Here is a 10,650-nt window from a genome sequence, read left to right as displayed (position 1 = left end):
TCAAGACACACAATAACGTATAGTACATATACTCTATTATTGCCATAATACCATAGTGAGATTAAACTCAATCCTTCATAAGCTCGTGCAACACAGACCATCTAGTACTTCAAATCTTCTGCAAATCTCGCATTCGCCCTCGTATTAGTCAAGCCCACTCTCTTAAGCAACCCAAATCAAATTGTAACACAATATATATATATTTCACTGGTAAAGGAGATCTTCTAACAACAACATAAGGATCGCACAAACATCAGAACACTCCGTAGGAGATAAACCACCTGCTTCGCCTCAAACTAACATCTCTTTATACCCTTCCATCGTCATAAACATTACGCAGTCACTTAATCTTCCTGAGTTTGAACTCATATCCCAACGTGAAATACACTTCACTTCCCAACTAGGCAACATGAAAAGGTCCTTCAACACGCCTACAACTCAGGCTATACATCAAATCACGATGGAATCAAGCACCGGATAGTTCTTACTACCCCCAAGCAGACCCTTCTTGCCACATTCGGACAATCTGAACACATCTCACAATCAAATCATACTCATCACATAGCCATCCGGCCACAAACTCCACTAATAGGGACACTACCGGACATATAAGTTCAAAAACATGTGCTCACACAATCAGCAGCTCAATGCTCAAGCCATAGACAAAACCCGGCCTCAAGTCTTCCAGGCTGACCAACAATCAACACACAGAAACATATCTCACACCTCATCTAGGGAATCACAAGCCGTCGATGCATAGCTGATACCGAGCGCTCATGTGCGCATGCAAACACGTGGAAGGAATTTCAAGAGTTATATTTCAAGCTGAATCAATGACGCACGATAAGAATTGAAGAATGTGGAATTTTTCTAAAGGTTCTATAGCATCTCAAAGATAAGTACAGATGTCTCCGTACCGATCCGTGAGACTCTACAAAAACTGCTCATGACTCGTGAGACCTATGTAACCTAGGCTCTTATACCAACTTGTCACAACCCTAAACCCAAACCCCATCGTGATGGCGCCTCTCATGAAGATAAGGCCAGCCGACACAACACCCAATTAAATTAACAGATAATAATTCATAATTAAGTCATTAAACATGATAAATTCCATAATAAAGTGAAATATAACAACTGCGGAAAACCAAACACAGCCCGACATCGGAGTGTCACCAGTCATGAACACCTAACATAAGTCTAGGAATACGAAAAAGGGACTACACAGTCTATTACAAAATCCAGTACAAGGGAAAGAAATAATGATAAGAGGGAGAAACACTGGGATGCGAACGCCGAGCAGCTACCTAGAGGACTCCGAAAATCTGCTGGAAGCTATATCAACCCTCGCTAGTAGGACCTCAAGCGCCTGAATCTGCACATAGGGTTCAGGGAGTAAAGTGAGTACTCCAACTCAGTAAGTAATAACAATAAATGAAGACTGAGTGATAAGAAAGCACATAAAAACACAACAACATGTTATAAAGAAGCAGAGTAAAACCAGTAAAGTGCAATAAAATAGTGAAATCTCATAAAAATACCTTAGTTCAGTTTAAGCTTCTTTAAAATACCTTTTTAACAATTAAACAAGTAAATGACAGGCAGCTAGAAAAAATAAACACATAAAAACTACCCTCGAGAAAAGAAAGGATAAACATATGAAGTTCCACAATTTTTCCAAAATTTTCATCCCAAATCTCTACTCAAATGATGAATCCAACGTTATAATCATGTACTTTAGCCAAAATTGAGTTAGAATCACTTACCCTGATGGTTTTCTTGAAAATCCCTCGAAAAATCGCCAAAGCCCGAGCTCTATAGGTCAAAATATGAAATAAAACCCCAAATCTCGTATTTATAGTGCACCTCTAGGATTCCCATCACCGCCGACCGCAAAAAATCACCGCTGACCGCGGAAAAACCACCGCTGACCGCACTTCTGGTGGCTGCACATACTGGCCTTAGTATTTTGGCCATAAATTTCTCTACAAATGTCCAAATTATAATTTCATTATCTTTCTGGAAACTAGACACGAAGGGCTACAACTATCATTTTTGTATCATCTCAAAATTCCTTGTAGATCAAAAGATACAGGCTTCGGAAGTTGGATCAATGACCTGCGGATTCTTCTTGACCGCGAACCGCGGACCATTTTCCGCGACTGCAGTAAAACCACCGCCCTCAGCGGTAAAACATCCACCCTAGCTGTAAATTTAAGCACCAGAACCAATGCCTGAGTTCCGGTAATGCCCGGACTTGCTCAAAACTTACCCGAAGCACACCCGAGGCCCTCGGACCTCAACCCAAACATACCAACACCTCCCATAACATCATTAACACTTAGTCGAGCCTTCGAATCACTCAAAATAACATTAAAACATCAAATTAACATCGGATTCAAGCTTAAGAACTTAGGAACTTTCAAATTCCACAAACAACGTTGAAACCTATCAAATCAAGTCCGATTGACCCCAAATTTTGCACACAAGTCATAATTGATATAATAGAGCTATTCCAATTTTCAGAATCGGATTTTGATCCCGATATCAAAAGGTCAAACCCTCGGTCAAACTTCCAAACTTAAATTTTTGTTTTTAGCCATTTCATGCCTAAATTTACCACAGACCTCCAAAATACATTCTGAACACGCTCCTAAGTCCAAAATCACCCAACGGAGCTAATCAAATCATAAAAATTCAAATCCGATATTAAATACTAAGAAGTCAAAACTTGGTCAAACCTTTCAAGTTTAAATCTTCTAGCTGAAAACCATTCTTTCATATCTATTTTGATTGTTCTGAAAACCAAAACCGACGATTTACATGAGTCATAATACACCATACGTGGATAGTCATGTCCGAAAACTGGCAAGCGAAGTGAAAATGCTAAAAACGACCGATCGGGTCGTTACAGTTTAATACCATAGATAAGACCCTTTATGAACCTCCACACCTTCTCCCTCTTGGTAGGGATCAAGATAGCTGCAAGACGAGACAATCAACAAATTTAGTCTCATACTAGGTAATATCATACCACCCTGGTGAAGACGCTCAAACTGGTTGTGCAACTCATCTCTCCGAGTGAGTAGAATGAACTTCTCCAAGAACACTGTGAAAATTGAGCCCAAGTAAGAGAAGGTGATCTTGTTGGTATGAAAAGCTCATAAACATGCCACCACCTCTTGGTTGAACCATGCATCTGAATGATGGTGAAGTCAACTCTATTGGACTCAACTAGTCCTAAATTGCACAAAATCTTATGGCAACAGTCCAAGAACTCCAGGGTGTCCTATGAAGGCGTACCACTAGAGTGAGGAGGAGACAACTTCTTGAACCTATCTAGCCTCTTCAACTCATCAACTGATATTGTGGGCCTAACCTCAGGCTGCGCAGCAATAATAGGCTGAACCATCCCCATTGGTAGCACTCCCAGTTTTGATAACCATGAGCCATCTATTATGGGGTGCAAGTAGCGGCTGTTTGAGCTCCTCCCCCACCTGATAAGTGGTTGGTGCCATAGGAATTACACCTTCCTAAACCATACTCTCTATAAGGTCAACTATGCAGACTAAGGCATCCTGAAGAACTAGGCTAGCAATAAACCCCTCCGAGATCTGTGATGGTCTAACCGACTTGACCTGAACTAAAATCTCACCATCTGGAGCAAGATGAGGATAGACTGTAGGTACCGCTGCATGTGCCTTAGTCTGAGCTCTGCTTGTGCCCCTGCCCCATCTTCTACCCCTGGTAGTGTTTACATCTTGGGGCTCCGACTTCTGCTCAGCTATAGCTAATGTACGTGTCCTCACCATATGTGAGACAATAAGAGAAGAAAGATTCTTTAGGATAGATCAAAGTCAAACGATAGAGAAAGAAAGAAAGCAAAGTTTTATAAAAGCCTTATAGCCTTTCAACGATAAGTATAGACGTTTGTGCACCGATCCTCGAGACTCTACCAAGCTTGATCATGACACGTGAGATCTACGTAACCTAGTGCTCTGATACCAACTTGTCACGACCCAAAATACCAATTAAGAGATCGTGATGGCGCCTAACACCGCTTGATATGAAAGCCAACACATATCAACAATAAGAAAAGTAAGTTTAACAGTTAAAAACAACATAATAAAGAAAAAGAGCAAAAAATCATAGATATATAATAAGGCTACAACCCAACGCTGTTAATCCTCTCCCCAATATTTGATATCACAAATACATGAGCTACTAATAGCACTAAATACAAGATCCGCAAGAAAATACAATATTGGCTAGTATAATAAAAAGTAGATAAAGGATAGGAAGGGGACTCCAGGGCCTGCGAAGGCGTGCAGCACTACCTCAGGTCTTCTGAATAATCCGAGCAAACACCTCTATAAGCGCCGCTGGGACCAACAATAGGATCTGCACAAGAAGTGTAGAAGTATAGTATGAGTATAGTATGAGTATAACCGAGCCAATGTACTTCATAAGTGCCAAACTTAACATTGATGAGGTAATGACGAAGCTAAGACGAGACACTGATATATAAATTTGTACAGTCAAATAACAAGAAAATATCGAGGGATATAGAAAATAAGATGAAAATTAGAGTAGCAAGTATGATGACAAGAGAGATAACAAGTGTAATGATAAGAACAAACAGTAAGAGAGATAATGAAATGACGACTAAGATAAACAACGGTTTTTGCTTCCACAAGCCACTTTAAACAAGCCTTTCAAAACAACCATGAAATAACACAACATTTGTCTAATACTTCACAAAGTAATATCTTAACTTTTAAATTTAGTCGATCCCTCTGATTTTCATCTTTATTTAATTTTTTTTTTCGGATGATTTATCTCATGTTCAATTTCGATCAGCCTATCTTTTAGGTGTTCTCTTATTTCAATAAAGTTCTAAGAAAATCCTTGTCCTCTTGGGTTTTTTTGCGCTTAAACTGTTGTTCCAACTTCATATTGTTTTGTGAAGTCAAGGTATCAACGTCAACCGAGAGACTTCTCATAGGGGAGTCTTGGTTAATCATTGGCTCATGATGCCACCTAAAATAATAGCAAGCCCCTTTGTTCTACACCATGCAACAAGTAATTATCGATGGGTGAGTAAAATCTCATGTCCTATATAAATATTAATTGACAAAAACTACTCACTTTTGAAAGTTTGCAACCCCAAAATCTTTGGTCGAGTTCTTACCTTACAGTAATATCCAAAGTGGCAAATATGGCGTTCTATAATGCATTGAACTTTATGAAGTATGAGACATAACTAATCTAAGATGAAGTTAAAGAAGAAAGAAAACGGGATAGAAGTTACAGAAAATAGATCACGGACTCACTACCTGCGGTATTATAAGGGTAGACATGTATAGCGCACACCTATCATGCACTATACTCTGTCAACGTTGACTAGATGTCCATTAGCAGGGGCGAATCTACATATAAAAATTGGGTGCTCGAGCACCCATTAACCTCGATCCCAAGCACGTATAATTATATAGAGAATTTAATAAAAGGGATATAATAAAATAGTAAGCACCCAAATAACAAAAGACTTGGTGGGTGCTTTGATTATGATGGGTGTTGAAGGGCTCTAAAAGCCTATGGTCGAGAGATCGAATCTCACGCTCCTAGCTAGACTTTTTCCTCCATTTATCAAGCACTAACTTTCTTTTGCTCCAATTATCAGGTCTCTATTTTGCTCTTTAAGTTTTCTCTGGCGACTTTTGTTTATCAAATACTACTACTTTTATTCTTTTGGTTCTAACTTTGTTTTACCTTTTTTTTTAACTTTCTTTTGTTACTTTATCTAATTCACCATAGCAAAGAAAGAAAAGAATATGAGCTTTTAAAAATCAAGGATTCCTCCAGAACCGTAAATTGTATTACTCATCACATATTTGGGGCGTCGTTCATATAGGTACTATAGTTTTCTCATTAATTTTTTTATCTCCATATTTAAATAGTTGCATACTTATACGATGTATTAGTAGTAATTTTATGTCAAAAAAAAGTTAAGCACCCATGAACTCAAAATCCTGTATCCGCCACTGGTAGACATGTATAGCGCACACCTATCATGCACTATACTCTGTCAATGTTGACTAGATGTTCATTAGCATGTGATGTTTTGCCATGAGGGTATAGGTACTTTGGTTCTTTATTTTTTTTCCCAGGTTACTTCGGTTTTTCAATTTGTATTTTATACTATTTTAGTTCCGGACTCGTAGTTTAATTAAACAAGTGTCTGACTATCCTAGCTAGACTTTTTCCTCCATTTATCAAGCACTAACTTTCTTTTGCTCCAATTATCAGGTCTCTATTTTGCTCTTTAAGTTTTCTCTGACGACTTTTGTTTATCAAATACTACTACTTTTATTCTTTTGGTTCTAACTTTGTTTTACCTTTTTTTTTTAATTTTCTTTTGTTACTTTATCTAATTCACCATAGCAAAGAAAGAAAAGAATATGAGCTTTTAAAAACCAAGGATTCCTCCAGAACCGTAAATTGTATTACTCATCACATATTTGGGGCGTCGTTCATATAGGTACTATAGTTTTCTCATTAATTTTTTATCTCCATATTTAAATAGTTGCATACTTATACGATGTATTAGTAGTAATTTTACGTCAAAAAAATTAAGCACCCATGAACTCAAAATCCTATATCCGCCACTGGTAGACATGTATAGCGCACACCTATCATGCACTATACTCTGTCAACGTTGACTAGATGTCCGTTAGCATGGGATGTTTTGCCATGAGGGTATAGGTACTTTGGTTTTTTATTTTTTTCCCCAGGTTACTTCGGTTTTTCAATTTGTATTTTATACTATTTTAGTTCCGGACTCGTAGTTTAATTAAACAAGTGTCTGACTATCATTTAGTATGTTTTTTAGGTTGCCTATGGTGTTACTTTTATATTCATTTTTTTCTAATTTGATGTTTCCAGATGTGATAATTGAGCCACAGTGCTAAATCGAATTGAAAGAGCTGGATGCCTACCTAGTTGAATTTCTTAATCGACCACATCTGATGGGAAAGACATGTATATATATAAAATTTTACTTTTAAATTTTCTTCAAATCGTTTTGCTATAAGATCGAAAAAGTTATGTAGAATAAAATTTTAATTTTCGAAAATATGAGTCATAAGTTTTCCAAAAAATGTAAGTTGGCATGTAAGGACATTTTTCCTGTTTATTTTGAATAAATATGCTGAGTGAAACTTCCTTCATCATCATCGAGAGTCTAGATGGTGGTCGATAAGAAATTACGGAATCAACACAGTTTAAGAGGATAAATCTTCTATAATATTTGAGAAAGTGTAGTATCTTATTTTTGTAAAGAGAAAGTGATATGTCTCGTCCTGGCATTCTGGTCTGATGGCAATGGTTGCAAATGCAGGCAGGACATTGATAAAACAAAAACTTATTCGGAGCTAAATCCATATCCCCAAATTGACCGCCAGGGAAAAGGCCAAATTTTCTGAGTTTCATTCTCCCCAAAGAGAAAATTTGTTTCATGATTGACGTTAGGTAACGAAATAAAATACTCTCGAGAGAAATTGTCACAAATTTCATGAATATCATCTTCTTCATATCCCTTATTAGATTTTTTGGTTTTGTTCGGAGGAATCTCCAAAACTTTTGGAGCATCTAGAGTTTCAGAGGAATGGGTTGATGCTTGTTTCGACCCGGATTTTCCGCTCTCGGAAGTCGTGATGGCGCCTACTAATGTGAGCTAGGCAAGCCGACTTTTTGAACATTTCCCATTTTAATCCTTTAACAATTTTGAACAATAATGTAAAGACAGCGGAAATTATAACAAGTGGAAGAAAAATAATAAAAGTACTGAGTATATCAAATACAACTGTTTTAACAAGACTACCCAGAGCTGGAGTCACAGCTTTACAGACGGTCTAAGAGTACTACAAACAAAGTCTGAAAGAAAAATAGTACACTGTTTCCGAAATATGTAAATGAAACAGGATAAAGGGATAGAGGGAGACGCCAGGGCCTGCGGACGCCTGCAGGACTACCTTGGATCTCCGTGTGGACTGAAGGCAGTCACCCAAGCTACGGTCCAAAAGTTGTTGCTCCGGGATCTGCACACAGTGCAGAGTGTATTATCAGCACAACCGGCCCCATGTGCTGGTAAGTGCCTAACCTAATCTCGGCGAAGTAGTGACGAGGCTAGGACCAGACTACTAAATGAACCTATGCAGTTTAAACCATATACAGTGGAAAAGAAGAACAGTAATATACAGTCAAGTATGGGAGGGGAAACATACTGCGGGGAACTATCTCTTAAGAATAGAAAGACAACGGGAAATTAAAAAGGAACAACAGATCTCAGATATCAACAAAAGTCAGGAATCAAGTAATGAAAATATGCACGGCATCACCCTTCATGCTTTTACTCTCGTTCTCACCACATAATCAATATAATCGGCACGGAATTGTACATCGTGCGGCACGACATCACCCTTCGTGCTTTACACTCTTCCTCACAAATCATACACAGCATCACCCTTCGTGCTTTAACACTCTCTCATCAAAACAATACACGTCATCACCCTTCGCGCTTTAACACTCTTTCTCATCCAAACAACAATCACAAACAATAGGGCAAGGAAATAAATGAAACTACAATAAGAATCCCGGCAAGGAAATAATAGTTCAACAATCAAGTCCCGGCAAGGGAACAACATCAAAAGAAGTATCAACATCCCGACAAAAGAGATAACATTAAAAGCAACAATATCCTAGCAAGGGAGACCACGTAATGATTCTCTTCTCTTTCTCACTTTTACTTCACAACTCATTTCACATCTTGAGCCAATGCTCTAAAAGGTTCAATTACCACTTATACTTTCACATTTCATTATACAACTTGAGCCAATGCTCCTCAATGTTCAAATGTCACAATTACTTCCACAAACTTTGCCAAACAATAGAAATTGTCACCAAGGCATGAATAATACAACGAAGTCATAATAATCACAATATAAAACTCACGGGCATGCTTGACACCAACGTATAGATACTCGTCATCATGTCTATACGTCGTACTCAACAAATACCACATAGCAAATAAGACTCGACTCCTAATCCCTCAAGCTTAGGTTAGACCAAATATTTACCTCGATGCCACGAACACAATTCAAGTCTCAACTATCGCTTTACCTCTTGATTCCACCACCAATTCGCTCGTATCTAGCCACAAGTTACTTAACTACGTCAATAAATGCTAAATGAATCAATTCTAATGCATGAAAATGAGTTTTCCAAAGTTTTATCCAAAAAGTCAAAAATTGCCCCCGGGCTCACATGGTCAAAACCCGATCACCCATTCCCCACGAACCCAAATATATAATTTGTTTTGAAATCGGACCTCAAATCGAGGTCCAAAACCTCAAAATTTGAAAAACCTAGGTTCTACTCAAAACACCCAATTTACCCCATGAAAATCATTGATTTTGAGTTGAAATCATGTGAAAAGATGTTAAAGATTAAAGAGAACTAGTTAGAAATCACTTACAATCGATTAGGAAGAGAAGTTGCCTTTGAAAAATCGCCCTAGAAAGTTTATGTTTTGAGAAGATGTGAAAAATAATTGAAAATGCATCTAAGTTATGAACTTACAGGTTGCAGGTATCGCAATTGCGACCAGGGTTCGCAATTTGCGAACCCTGACTCTGATGTTATCGCATTTGCGAAGTCGCTTTTGCGAACATTCTGTCGCATTTGCGACGATTGGCCAAAAGGGGAAACATCGCATTTGCGAGGGAAGACTGGCCTGGGCTAGTTCGCATTTGCGACTCAGCCCTCGCATTTGCGAATTCGCATTTGCCAGTCATGCGAAGCCTGCAGGCCTGCGATATAACAGCTGAAGTCTGCAATTTTCCCAAGTCCAATTCTACTCTGTGACCTATCTAAAACATACCCGAGCCCTCGGGGCTCCAAACCAAACATGCACACCAACCCAAAAATATCATACGGACTCGCTCGTGCATTAAAATTACCAAATTAACATCAACAACTATGAATTTAGCATCAAAATCATGAAAATTATTAAGAACTTCAAATTTTCCAATTTTCTCAATTAAGGTCTGATTCACGTCATTTCAAGTCCGTTTCTTACCAAATTTCACAGACTCGACTTAAATCATATATAAGACCTGTACCAGGCCCCGGAATCAAATACGGGCCTGATACCATCAAATTTTAAACACATTTCATTTTCAAAAACTCATAAATATTCCAGAAAATAATTTTCTTTAAAAATTTATTTCTCGGGCTTGGGACCTCGGAATTCGATTCCGGGCATACGCCCAAGTCCCATATTTTCCTACGGACCCTCTGGGATCGTCAAATAACATGCCCGCGTCCGTTTACCCAAAATGTTGACCGAAGTCAACTTAATTCATTTTAAAGTCAAAATTCATCATTTTTCACAGATTTTTCACATATTGGCTTTCCGGTTACGTGCCCGGATTGTGCACGCAAATCGAGGTGATGCAGAAAGAGGTTTTTAAAGCCTCGAAACACAAAAATTATTTTTAAAATAAGTGATAACCTTTTGGGTCATCACAATGCCGATCAACGATGATTATAATATCGGGTATCTCTGTAATATATTTAATCCTACTTAGA

Source organism: Nicotiana tabacum, chromosome 1, assembly GCF_000715075.1.
Source record: "Nicotiana tabacum cultivar K326 chromosome 1, ASM71507v2, whole genome shotgun sequence".
NCBI lineage: Eukaryota > Viridiplantae > Streptophyta > Magnoliopsida > Solanales > Solanaceae > Nicotiana > Nicotiana tabacum.
The sequence above is the reverse complement of the archived record's forward strand: the minus strand, read 5'-3'. Positions refer to the sequence as shown.